Here is a 14,646-nt window from a genome sequence, read left to right on the forward strand (position 1 = left end):
TGATTCTGATTCTGATGGCAGTCCCTGGCACGGCGACCTGGTTGCCCACACTTGTAGCACATACCATTATTGGGAGTGGGAACAGGAGCTTGGGATGGTGGAGCTGGAAGTCTTGACTGCCTAGATGGTGGTGGAGGCAGACGAGGTGCAGCATAGGTCTGCCTTGGGGCAGATGCATTTGGACGGTACATGCTGTTCGGGATCCATATCTTACGCTTCTGTGCGGGCGAACCCGAAGATGAGCCCGTGTCACGGTTGCGCCTGTGAGAGCTCTGGTATTCCTGCAGACCAGTTTCGACATTGATGGCCTTGTTCACCAAGGTGGCGAAATCAGCAAAGTCATGCACTAGAAGTGCGAGCTTGATGTCAGCTTGAAGGCCATCACGGAACTTCGCCTGTCTGCGTGCATCAGTTGCAATGTCTTCTTCAGCATAGCGGGACAAGTCCAGAAACTCCCACTGATAAGCTTCGACAGATTTGTTGCCTTGGGTGAGGTTGCGGAACTCACGCTTCTTCCGGTCCATGACTCCCTGAGGAATAAAGCGGGCACGGAAAGCTGCTTGGAAGTCTGGCCAGGTGATGATTGTTCCAGCTGGCAGAGTACGCCTGTGGCTGTCCCACCATTGAGCTGCGGGTCCCTTCAGAAAGAAGGAAGCAAAATTGACATAGCTGGCAGGGGCTACATCAGCAGACTCCAACTCATAGGTGATGTCACGGAGCCAGTCATCAGCATCCAGAGGCTGAGTTGAGCTGCGGTAGATGGTTGGGTTGAGGCGTATGAAATCTTGAAGAGTCACTTGGGCTGGCTGCTGGTTCATATTGGGGCGAGGAAACTGAGCCATCATGTTTTCCATGAATTGGCGGTTCAGTTCAAACTGTTGGATCATACCAGCCATGTACTCAGGTGGTGGTGGGGCATCGCCACCACGACCACGACCACCTGGTCTAACCATCCTGCTAATATATAACAGGGGTGGTTCAACATTGAGAAATATTTACAAAGACAAGAATCATTCATGACGAAACATGCATAACGAAAGGAGCACGATAGCTACTACATAATAGTCGGCATAACTTACAAAAGGGGTCATGCATAGAGTTCAGTACATGGACTAGAACATCATAGGCGGCACACAGGCTCGCGGCGACTGCAACTAATACTACAAGCAAGCCTACATCAGTCCCAAGAGGTACTGTGGAGGTAATCGTAGCCCGACAGCTGGTAGTGAGGCAACGGATAGCCCTCCACGTCAGCAGACTGGGGGCCGCGGATACTCAGGTGTAGAGCCCGACGCTCAGGTGGCAGAAGAGGACCAAGTGCGGGAGAGTAGCCTCCCACCTCTGGCCAACCGACACCGTGGGGCATCACGGTCCTGGCTGGGTAGATCGCAGTACGCGGTACCTGTCCAGATCGGACAAAGGGGTGCAGCAGCGTCAGAGCACGGTAAAGGTGCTGTCGGGTGGTGTACATCTCGTGGCGAAGAGCTCGGTTAGCTCGATCCAGCCCATCAGCATGCAGAACCAGGTGCTGATGGTAGAAGGGCTCTCGGGTGACAGTGGAGTAGGCAGCAGTATAGTATCCCTCCGCACCAACATCAGAGGCGATAGCGATGTGCCTGAAAGGGGAGGTGTCCAACTCCCGATACTCTCCACGAAGACGTGTCAGAGCAGCATAGGCAGCATCGTGGACAGCCATATCGATGGTCACACCAACACCATGTGCGGTGTGCAGCACAGTAGTGGAGTCATACTCTCGAGAGTAGAGGTGGACGATGGCACGGTACTGCTCCTGGTTAAAGTCCTGGTACTCCTCGTAGACGGTGTACTCAGGGTGCCAGCGATAACCCAGATAGGTCATCATCTCAGCTAGCACCGCAGGTGATCCCGAGGCACCAATGGCCATCGTGTGGCGAACGACCTGCCTCGTGGGTTCCATCTGAAAGCAAAGACGTTTCAAAGGAGTCAAATGACAGTGTGTGAATTGTTCAAAATACTATTCTAAGAAACAATTATGGCTTATCCATCTTTGGGGTGAACGCGGTCACGGGATCCTAGTGTTAGAGTTAGTAAATTCGTTTAACCCGAGTAGAAGAGAGTTCAGAGTCCCAGAGTAAAGGTCGAGGAGTAAAAGATCCTAGTACCACCCAATGGCGACGTGGGCCCGTTGTAGGAGATATGCCCTAGAGGCAATAATAAATGATATTATTTATCTCCGAGTTCATAATTATGTTTATGTTCCATGCTATAACTGCTATGGTTCTCGAGTCTGCAATAACCACGAGGCTCGGAGGAAGACTCATATGCACGTGTGGAATAATAAACGGTAAAATGTATTCCTAGTCTGGCCTCTAAGACTAGCTCAAGTGTTGCATGATGGTTATGTTTTCCTGATCATGGGCATGTCTATGTCAGCAACCTTGAGGGCATAATGTTAAGAGAACATTTGTGTTGAATCGACCCGGCATGATGTTATGCTATAAGATTCATTCGTCACAAGTTTATTGGTACATAACACAGAGATGGTTAACGTTTGCATGATTCCTTAGACCATGAGAGTATCGAGTTTCTTCATGCTTGCTTCATGAACTTTGGGGTTTGTTAAATGTCATCCGTAAATGGGTGGCTATTACGGCGGCTTACGGGTTCATGGAAAAGTGTGTCAAGTAACTTGATAGCTCAAGATTGGGATTTGCTCCTCCGATGATGGAGAGATATCTCTGGGCCCTCTCGGTGTTACGGTATCCATCATCGTCTGGCCAGACACTTTGTGATTTGATCACGGGGATGCCGGAACACGATAACGAGAAAAGAGAACAATACCGGTAACGAGGTAACTAGCATAGTGGACAAGTTGTTGATCCACGGGAATGCCAACATGTCTCACCTCGGGTATTTGTAACATATCGCGAAGCAACAGGAATAGCACACGACAACTGGAGGTTCACTCGAATATTTATTCGTGTGGGTATAGGGGTCAATATGGGTGTCCACGGCTCCGATGTTGATCATTGATCGGAAGGGGTTCCGGGTCATGTCTATACTTCACCGAACCTATAGGGTCACACACTTAAGGGTCATCTATCTGCTGAATACTAGACAGGGAGTCTGAGAGAAAATCACCGAAAAAGTTTCGGACACCGAAAAGTTTCGGACAGCGGAATCGTACCGCAGAGAGAGGTCATCGGATAAGTTTCGATGATACCGAAAAGTTGTTTCGGGATACACCATTAAGTCAAATTGGTTTCGGCACATGCCTGATAATTCTTGGAGGATGCCAGAATCATTCTGGAAGCTTTTTGGAATTTTCTGAGATAAAAACCGGAAATGTTCTGGAGCTGCCGGAGCCACTTCATATGCGTTTCGCAGATGAAAATCACTAAAACCGGAATTGTTTCGGAACGCGTTGAAAATCATTTTAGTGGGTACTGGAAATGTTCTTAGCCCACATAAATATTTTCAGTTCGATCAGACGCTGAAAAATGTCGTCGTGAATAGTGAAAATCAGCTTTATGGTTACTTTATGGAAAGCCACCTTTTGGGGCTTTGCTCCAAAAGATCTTGGGGATGACATGGATGGATAAGAGCCATTTTTTGGGCCCCTCATGAGGGTGTGGCCGGCCACATGGGGTATCCCCCCTTGGGGACCCTCTTGTTCCTTGGTTTCACTCCTAGGTCCTTGTGGAAGGACTTCATTCATGTGCATTTTGGGTTTTTTGTGAAACTACCCTACCCCCTTGGGATTTCCTATAAATAGAGGTGGAGGGGCAGCCCTCCACACTCATCCCTTGCTCTCATACACATGCCATGCATTATCTGGCTTCTTCTCTCCCTCCCACGAAAAGAGTTTCGTAGGGCCGTAAGGCTGTCTGGGTTCCGGCAGGAACTAGTTCTGGACGGCGAAGCCCTGCCGGATAGATGACACCGTATGTGTGCAACTCTGTAGAGAGATCGTAGTTTCGGTCTTAGTTCGTGAGTGCCTCCCGAAGGGCTGTCCGCGTGACCGTCCGAGTTTCGAAGGTCCTCCCGAAGGGCTGTCCGAGTGACCGTTCGAGTTTCGAAGGTCCTCCCGAAGGGCTGTCCGCGACACCGTCCGGGGGGCTGTTCGACCGCCTCCTGGAGGGCTGTCTGAGGAGCAGATGAGGGTATACATCCTCGCGGTTGGGAGGTTGTAAATCCTAGCTGTGGGGATCTGCACCGCCGATCGTCATCGACTCTACTTCCCGCTGCGCTACGAGTCGGTAACGAAAAAGATCAAACCATGTATGCAGTCTCCATAGTGGTCCTGGGCTGGTGCGTAGGTCGGAAATTTTTTGTTTTCTGCTGCGTTCCCCTACAGTGGCATCAAGAGCCGTGCTATGCGTAGATGCAGGTTTCGATCTAGAATACATGGAGATGTATGGGTATTGCATAATATAATTAGGTAGTAGATGAGATCTATTGCTGAAAATTATTTATGCGGGTGACAGATGAAATCTGTTACCCGAGGTTCTTGTTGCTTCCCTAGAATTTGCGTTTGCTCAATCTCGAGACAGCATGGTGGAATTTGACAAAGTTCTGGCAATCCGTGATCCTGATTGATCATGGAAGTGCTATCAGTTCTTTGGGTTCTGCCGTAGTCAAAAGAAAGATGAAATTCGCAGATGAAAGGGCATTGCAGATATGATCTGCACGGGGTTCATGCGTATGACGAAGTTTAGTATGGGGCTCGAGATTTAATTATCCCGTGTTTCATACACCCCGAGATGTTAATCTAGCAACCTGAATAATCATACTTGATGATAAAACGTTGGTAGCTGCGGTTTAAGTCAAAACCTTAGAAGCCACGTAAAATAAAATTTTGCATAAACCTATTAGAGGCGTCTAACTTGGTTTTGCAGGATGTGCATGTGATGTGGTATAGCAGTGCTCATACTAATTCGATTATGTATGAGATGACTATATGATGTAATTTGATTAACATGACCTGCGTGTCATGATTCGGCATGATGGCTGGAGCCATATGATTGCATTTTAATGACCTGCGTGTCAACCTTGTTGTAATGCATTATTTTGTTAGCTATAGAGATAGCAATATTATCTGGTGCATCGACAAGGTGGTGGCAATCTTCGTGAAGGTGACCACCGACGCGAATGCCGAAGACGAAGAAATGAAATACTTCTCCGTCAGAAAGGGCTATACCATATCATGCTATTATGAATTGCCTGAGATGTTTATCCCTTATGATGCACCCTTCTTGATTGCGCCGTAGTCGCTTTTATTAGGGTGATCTCTCACTTAAAATATCAAGTAGTTAGTGTTCTCCCAAGTGTAGCACCGTCACGGCACCTATCTTTTCGGGGTGCGCCATGGATGCATGGGTACGAACGATTAGAGAAGTGTGAGGCGGGTGAGGTCAGACCTCGCAGCAAGATCACTTGGTTGTCTTGACGTTCATGGCAGGATCGTCCTGAGCTCGGAACACACGCATCGAAAGATGAGCAAGAGTCACATAGAGATGTGATCGGCAAGTTGGCCTACCGATTAAAATTCCCGTTATGAGATGATGATTCTATGGCGATGAATTGAAGTCTGGATCTTGTATCACTCAAAATTAATTGTGAGAGATATTGATTTGAGTGGGAGCGCACTGTTGAATTAACATGTTTAATTCTCAGTGCAATTAATTATGAACACTGTCTAAGTGTTTCTTGCAAAATAGTTGTAGAATAATGGTTCGCGTTTCCACCTTCCCTATTAAAATTGAATAACTGTTAAATATCTGGTTAAAACTTTACGATTGGTAACGTAATATGAGGATTGTCCTCAAAAGTGCCGAGAAGGACTTTGTCCTATCGCATGCTTTCCGTATCCTCCCGCTAAAGCTATGGATCATGTGACTCTCGTCCTTCGATCCAAAAGCTATAATTCTGTTTCAGTCAAGTGCAATATGTTTGCTTCCATGAAACCCAAACTTCGAAAGTTGGGATAGTTATATGATATTCATGGAACTGAAAATTATTTTCAGATACAAACAAAGCAATGTTTGTTTGCAAGTATTAGTAAAAGTGTTTACTATGCATTTGACTGTTGGGAAAGGGATCCAGTAGAACGCCTGTCATATAATGAAAGGTGAATAAAACAACAACTTAAAGAGAAAGGAAGTGTCCAAAGGGTGTTAGTATGACTTACACGCCTAGGAAGTCCAGGGCTAACGCCACTCTTAAGTTGGGTGCTTCTTTTGCGAGTAGGAGAAATACTAAAAGTTAAACTGTTAGAAGTAAAAAGGCAGAAAGAAAGATGACTGGAATATCCAGCTCATGTATGAATGTCATACAAGTTTTTGTTGTATAGTAGGCTGGTCAAAGATATAGTTCTTGGGAATTATGGTTAAACATGTTAATCACTAATTCTTGGGTATTGTGAGTTAATCACAAAGATACCCGCTCGATTGCATTCAATTGCGAATCACTGTAAGAGCTACTGTGGCCTAAAAGGACTAGCCAGAAATGAGGTTAAGGTATACACAGGGAACATAGTAAATGTTACTATACCTTCCATCGGTGTATTGCCGTCTGTATTTATTTTCATAATTCATTTAGAGTTTTACAAACTCTAGCCCATTGCATAAGGTATCTTGCAAGAAGGTTGTTCATCAGAGAACCTTTTATGTTCGATGTTATGAATAACACAAGGGCCATACTTTCATTATGAATGAGATGTATGTTATGAATATTGATAATAATACAATACCTCTGGGTTTACTTTCATAATTCATTTTAGAGTTTCATACACTCTAGCCCATTGCACAATGTATGTTGCAAAAGAGTTGTTCATAAAAACAACAATTGTTGTTAAGTATTATGAATAAAATGAAGGGCCATGCTTCCATCCAAGATGGGACGTATGTTATGAATATTGAGGGTAATATGATACATCCATAACACTGACGCTAAATGTCGCAAGACTAAAAGAATACCACACAAGTGTGGCACTACATTTGGTCACATTGGAGAAACCCGCATGGAAAATTCCATTATGATGGATTTTGAAGTCTTTTTGATTTTGAATCATCTGACACTTGCAACTTTCCTCCGAAAAGTGATGTGACTAAAATACCGTTCACAGGCAATAAGGAACGAACAACAAACTTATTAGTGATCATACATTTGATGTGTGTAGTCCGATAAGTGTTGTTAGTGGTGGATTTATTTATCTTCAGAAATGACTCAAGTAGATATATGGATATTTACTTGATGAGACGTAAGTCTGGATCTTTTGAAATCATTCGAAAGGTTTTCAAAAATGAAGTAGAAGTTATTGTAACAAGAAAATTATGTTTCTGCAAATTGATTGCACAAAGGAATATTTGAGTTACATGTTTAGCGAATGTCTAATGAGTTGTGAAAGGGGTTTCATAACTTGCACCTCCCGGAACACCACTGCAAGTGAAAAGTCCGTCGAGATGTAATCTAACCATTTATGACATGGTAAGGTCAAAGATGACATAAATAAATTTGCCATTATCCTTTTTAAAGTGATGCTTTAGAGACTGCGGCTTTTACACTGAAAAGAGCTACATCGGGTCTGTTGAAATGAAGCCATGGTATGGTACGCCCAACCATGTTATATCTTTTCTTAACATTTGGAATATGGGGCTTGTGTAAAAGGTTACAAACCTATTCCAAATCAGACCAGTGCTACTTTGTAGGTTATACCAAAATGTTGGGTATTCCTCCCTCACTATACCGAGGCAAATAGTTTTGCCGTGAAACGGTGTGCTTTTAAAGAGAATGGTTCTTTCAAAAAGGTGAGTGGGAGAATAGTGCAACTCGACGAGATAAACAGTATCTAAGTCATCAGATCAAAGGAAAGAGACCTTCGAAGTAATTCCAGAGTTTCCTACTGCGACTGATACGGAAGTTTCTACAATAAAATGTATGAACTTCGGTCGAACTTGCAGCTGAACCACGTAGGCAAGGCTCGTGCAAACCTCTCAGGTGCGCAAACGAGATATTGTTGTTAGACAACATTATACCTACGATACACAAGGAAGCGTTGATGGGCCCTGACTCCGGAATTGGCTAAATGCCAATACAACCCAAGTTAGTTTCCATATAAGTGATTCAAGATTAAAACCTTGATACACCTTTCGGAAGACTTAGAGTCTAACGAATATATATGGAACTTAAAACTGATATGGATAAAAAGTTTTATCCATAAAGCTCGACTTGTTGAAATAACAAGTTCAAGAGTTGACTACGATGAGGTTGTTTTCATCGTAGCGATGCTTAAAGTCGGTTCGGGTTGAACTAGCAATTAATACATATTTCAATCATGAGATATGAAACATGGATGATAAAAGGATTTCCATCTGATGGAAATGAAAGCTAGGACTTGTATATGATACAGTCCAAAGTAATTTGTCGATCTAGAGGATGCTAGTAGGTATGCAAACTTCAGAGTTCCAGCAATGGACAGAAGAGAGCAAAATGGAGTTGGAATCTTCGTGTTTTGATGAAAGGGTCAAAGGGGTTTTGAGTTCATCAATGGGTAACGAAGATGCTTGTAATTCAAGAAAGTAAGTGGGAGCGTAATAATATTTCTAAAAACCTTATGTGCTTGGCACATTGGTAATTGGAAATAAATTTCCTGACACGAATTAGGACTTCATTTGAAAATAGTTTTTCGATGAAGTGCTTAGGCTAAATAGCCTCAATATTAGGCATGATGATCTATGGAGATAGATTTACCTAATGGGGCTAAGCAATGAATACATATTGACAAGATGCTAAAACCTTTTAGCATTTAAAACGCTAAGGAGTGATTCTTGCCAAAGTCACATGGAAGGAGTTTTTGCAAGACTCGGTGTCCCAAAACACTGATGAGTAAAATACATGATGCAGATTCCACACACTTTTGTGTTTGGATTAATCATGTATTCCATGGTATGTAAAACAACCAGATATGTCCGATACTCCCAAGGTGTTGCGAGTATGGATACTAAAGTGATCAAAGTACTGATCGTGGGGCAACAGTGAAAGATGTCATTGAGTACTAGAGTAAGTACTGATGATATGTTTTATTGCAAGCGGAGATCATGAAGAGTTCGTTGTAAAATGTTACATCGATAGTCTTCATCTTTTCACCGTGCGATTTTCGATTTAAGTTAAGGGTTTTGTGTAACACACAATGTGGTGGCACAGTTAGTTGGAATTTGTTCAAACTAGTTACTGTGGAGAATTCTATAACAAGGGCTAAGTATGTTGACGCTTTAGAAGCGACAAAGAAGATGTTGAATCATATAGTTCATTCATGAACTTAGTATAGTTCCAAGATGGCTTTTGACAATGGGACACTACTGCAGGTAGTTGCTCCATAACTCAGTCTGAGGAATCCAGGTTCGACCTGTGATTCACATACATACAAAGCCAAGTCCACACAAAATATGATTTTTTGTGAAAACGTGAAAACGCGAGGACATGCAAAGATACACACGGAACTGAAGTCGTCAGATCCGTTGGACATCAGGCTATACCACAAGCGAAGCATATTTACACCGGTGTGCCACAGGTGTAAAGTGCATTAGCATTAACTAGATTATTGACTCTAGTGCAAGTGGGAGTCTGTAGGAGATATGCCCTAGAGGCAATAATAAATGATATTATTTATCTCCGAGTTCATAATTATGTTTATGTTCCATGCTATAACTGCTATGGTTCTCGAGTCTGCAATAACCACGAGGCTCGGAGGAAGACTCATATGCACGTGTGGAATAATAAACGGTAAAATGTATTCCTAGTCTGGCCTCTAAGACTAGCTCAAGTGTTGCATGATGGTTATGTTTTCCTGATCATGGGCATGTCTATGTCAGCAACCTTGAGGGCATAATGTTAAGAGAACATTTGTGTTGAATCGACCCGGCATGATGTTATGCTATAAGATTCATTCATCACAAGTTTATTGGTACATAACACAGAGATGGTTAACGTTTGCATGATTCCTTAGACCATGAGAGTATCGAGTTTCTTCATGCTTGCTTCATGAACTTTGGGGTTTGTTAAACGTCATCCGTAAATGGGTGGCTATTACGGCGGCTTACGGGTTCATGGAAAAGTGTGTCAAGTAACTTGATAGCTCAAGATTGGGATTTGCTCCTCCGACGATGGAGAGATATCTCTGGGCCCTCTCGGTGTTACGGTATCCATCATCGTCTGGCCAGACACTTTGTGATTTGATCACGGGGATGCCGGAACACGATAACGAGAAAAGAGAACAATACCGGTAACGAGGTAACTAGCATAGTGGACAAGTTGTTGATCCACGGGAATGCCAACATGTCTCACCTCGGGTATTTGTAACATATCGCGAAGCAACAGGAATAGCACACGACAACTGGAGGTTCACTCGAATATTTATTCGTGTGGGTATAGGGGTCAATATGGGTGTCCACGGCTCCGATGTTGATCATTGATCGGAAGGGGTTCCGGGTCATGTCTATACTTCACCGAACCTATAGGGTCACACACTTAAGGGTCATCTATCTGCTGAATACTAGACAGGGAGTCTGAGAGAAAATCACCGAAAAAGTTTCGGACACCGAAAAGTTTCGGACAGCGGAATCGTACCGCAGAGAGAGGTCATCGGATAAGTTTCGATGATACCGAAAAGTTGTTTCGGGATACACCATTAAGTCAAATTGGTTTCGGCACATGCCTGATAATTCTTGGAGGATGCCAGAATCATTCTGGAAGCTTTTTGGAATTTTCTGAGATAAAACCGGAAATGTTCTGGAGCTGCCGGAGCCACTTCATATGCGTTTCGCAGATGAAAATCACTAAAACCGGAATTGTTTCGGAACGCGTTGAAAATCATTTTAGTGGGTACTGGAAATGTTCTTAGCCCACATAAATATTTTCAGTTCGATCAGACGCTGAAAAATGTCGTCGTGAATAGTGAAAATCAGCTTTATGGTTACTTTATGGAAAGCCACCTTTTGGGGCTTTGCTCCAAAAGATCTTGGGGATGACATGGATGGATAAGAGCCATTTTTTGGGCCCCTCATGAGGGTGTGGCCGGCCACATGGGGTATCCCCCCTTGGGGACCCTCTTGTTCCTTGGTTTCACTCCTAGGTCCTTGTGGAAGGACTTCATTCATGTGCATTTTGGGTTTTTTGTGAAACTACCCTACCCCCTTGGGATTTCCTATAAATAGAGGTGGAGGGGCAGCCCTCCACACTCATCCCTTGCTCTCATACACATGCCATGCATTATCTGGCTTCTTCTCTCCCTCCCACGAAAAGAGTTTCGTAGGGCCGTAAGGCTGTCTGGGTTCCGGCAGGAACTAGTTCTGGACGGCGAAGCCCTGCCGGATAGATGACACCGTATGTGTGCAACTCTGTAGAGAGATCGTAGTTTCGGTCTTAGTTCGTGAGTGCCTCCCGAAGGGCTGTCCGCGTGACCGTCCGAGTTTCGAAGGTCCTCCCGAAGGGCTGTCCGAGTGACCGTTCGAGTTTCGAAGGTCCTCCCGAAGGGCTGTCCGCGACACCGTCCGGGGGGCTGTTCGACCGCCTCCTGGAGGGCTGTCTGAGGAGCAGATGAGGGTATACATCCTCGCGGTTGGGAGGTTGTAAATCCTAGCTGCGGGGATCTGCACCGCCGATCGTCATCGACTCTACTTCCCGCTGCGCTACGAGTCGGTAACGAAAAAGATCAAACCATGTATGCAGTCTCCATAGTGGTCCTGGGCTGGTGCGTAGGTTGGAAATTTTTTGTTTTCTGCTGCGTTCCCCTACACCCGTAAGACACACAGCCATGTTAGTAAAAGTTTTTGTAATGTCTAGACTCGACTTCGGCCAAGGAGTGTGGATAGGGGGATTCCTACAGGCAGTCGGCTCTGATACCAACTTGTGACGCCCCCGATTTGACCGTACACTAATCATGCACGCAAATGTGTACGATCACGATCAGGGACTCACGGGAAGATATCACAACACAACTCTACAACATAAATAAGTCATACAAGCATTATAATACAAGCCAGGGGCCTCGAGGGCTCGAATACAAGTGCTCGATCATAGACGAGTCAGCGGAAGCAACAATATCTGAGTACAGACATAAGTTAAACAAGTTTGCCTTAAGAAGGCTAGCACAAAAGTAGCAACGATCGAAAAGGCAAGGCCTCCTGCCTGGGACCTCCTAACTACTCTTGGTCGTCGTCAGCGGGCTGCACGTAGTAGTAGGCACCTCCAGTGTCGTAGGTGTCGTCGTCGGCGGTGGCGTCTGGCTCCTGGACTCCAGCATCTGGTTGCGACAACCAGATAGAAAGGAAAAAAAGGGGAAAAGAGGGAGAGAAGCAACCGTGAGTACTCATCCAAAGTACTCGCAAGCAAGGAGCTATACTACATATGCTTGGGTATATGTGTAAAGGGGCATATCAGTGGACTGAACTGCAGAATGCCAGAATAAGAGGGGGATAGCTAGTCCTGTCGAAGACTACGCTTCTGGACATCTCCATCTTGCAGCATGTAGAAGAGAGTAGATTGAAGTCCTCCAAGTAGCATCGCATAGCATAATCCTACCCGGCGATCCCCTCCTCGTCGCCCTGTTAGAGAGCGATCACCGGGTTGTATCTGGCACTTGGAAGGGTGTATTTTATTCAGTATCCAGTTCTAGTTGTCATAAGCTCAAGGTACAACTCCGGGTCGTCCTTTTACCGAGGGACACGGCTATTCGAATAGATAAACTTCCCTGCAGGGGTGCACCACATAACCCAACACGCTCGATCCCATTTGGCCGGACACACTTTTCTGGGTCATGCCCGGCCTCGTAAGATCAACACGTCGCAGCCCCACCTAGGCTCAACAGAGAGGTCAGCACGCCGGTCTAAACCTATGCGCGCAGGGGTCTGGGCCCATCGCCCTATGCACACTTGCACGTTGCGTACGCGGCCGGAAGCAGACCTAGCCCCCTTAATACAAGCGCGAGCTTACGGTCCAATGCGGCGCGCGCCACTCAGTTGCTGACGTCAAAAGAGCTTCGGCTGATACCACGACGTCGGGATACCCATAACTACTCCCACGTAGATGGTTAGTGCGTATAGACCAAATGGCCAGACTCAGATCAAATACCAAGATCTCGTTAAGCGTGTTAAGTATCCGCGAACGCCGACCAGGGCCAGGCCTACCTCTCTCCTGGGTGGTCTCAACCTGCCCTGTCGCTCCGCCACAAAGTAACAGTCGGGGGCCGTCAGGAACCCAGGCCCACCTCTACCGGGGTGGAGCCACCTGTCCTTTCAGCCCCCTCATCAGGATCACTTGCGGGTACTCAACGAGCCGACCCGACTTTAGTCACCACATGTGTCATGTATAATGTATATAGTATATACCCGTGATCACCACCCAGGTGATCACGGCCCGATAGTATAGCACAGCAGACGGACAAGAATGCAGGGCCACTGATGGAAATCTAGCATCCTAGACTAAGCATGTAGGATTGCAGGTAAAGGTAACAACAATAGTAGCAAGGATAGGCTATGCATCAGAATAGGATATCGGAAAGCAGTAACATGCTACACTACTCTAATGCAAGCAGTATAGAGAAGAATAGGCGATATCTGGTGATCAAGGGGGGGGGCTTGCCTGGTTGCTCTGGCAAGTAGGAGGGGTCGTCGACTCCGTAGTCGAACTGGGCAGCAGCAGTGTCGGTCTCGTAGTCTACCGGAGAGAAGAGGGGGAAGAAACAGTAAATACAATGCAAACATAAGCATGACGATGCGTGAAATGACAATGAGCGGTGCTAGGGGTGTCCTAACGCGACAGTAGGTGATACCGGTGAAGGGGGGGAACATCCGGGAGGTATTCCCGATGTTTCGCGTTTCCGGACAGACGGACCGGAGGGGGAAAGTTGCTAGTTCGATAGGTTAGGGAGGTGTGGTGGACGAACGGACTGCGTAATTGGATTCGTCTCGTCGTTCTGAGAAACTTTCATATAGAAAACATTTTCATCCGAGTTACGGTTTAAAAGATATGAATTTTCAAAGTTTATTTGAATTTCTGGAATTATTTATATTAAGCAAAAAATGAATTATGACGTCAGCATGAGGCAATGCTGACGTCAGCAGGTCAACAGGTCGGCTGACCAGTCAAACCAGACAGGTGGGTCCAGTGGGACCCACATGTCAGCCTCTGTTAGTCTAATATTTAGTTAAACTAAACTAACAGTCTAATTAGAGGGGTGGGCCCCATATGTCAGTGAGTGATTAGTTAAACTAATTATTTTTATTTATAAAACATTTTTCTTTTTCTTTTTCTTTTTTAATTTTTGCGGCGGGGCCCGCATGTCAGTGACTGGGCCTGCCCAGTCAGCACGTTGACCCAGTCAACGGGGCCCACAGGGCCCACTGGCAGGGGCACTGGGGTGGCCCCAGGCCAGCCACGTCGGCGGCAGGTCAGTACGGCGGCCGGAGCAACTCCGGCGAGCCAAACGCGGCGGCGCGGCTCGGGAGGGGTGCGGGTTTCGCGCACAGGGGGTTTGCGGGGCCGTGGCTGGGCGCGTTCGATGCGGCTCGGCGCCGCGCGTCCAATGGTGGTGGCCGGAGGGGCTGGAACGGCCGGGGGCGAGCGCTACGAGCTCGCCGGCGGCGAGGTGCTATGGGCTGGGGGCGGGTG

The sequence above is a fragment of the Aegilops tauschii genome, unplaced genomic scaffold (genome assembly GCF_002575655.3).
Source record: "Aegilops tauschii subsp. strangulata cultivar AL8/78 unplaced genomic scaffold, Aet v6.0 Super-Scaffold_100181, whole genome shotgun sequence".
In the NCBI taxonomy this organism is placed as follows: domain Eukaryota; kingdom Viridiplantae; phylum Streptophyta; class Magnoliopsida; order Poales; family Poaceae; genus Aegilops; species Aegilops tauschii.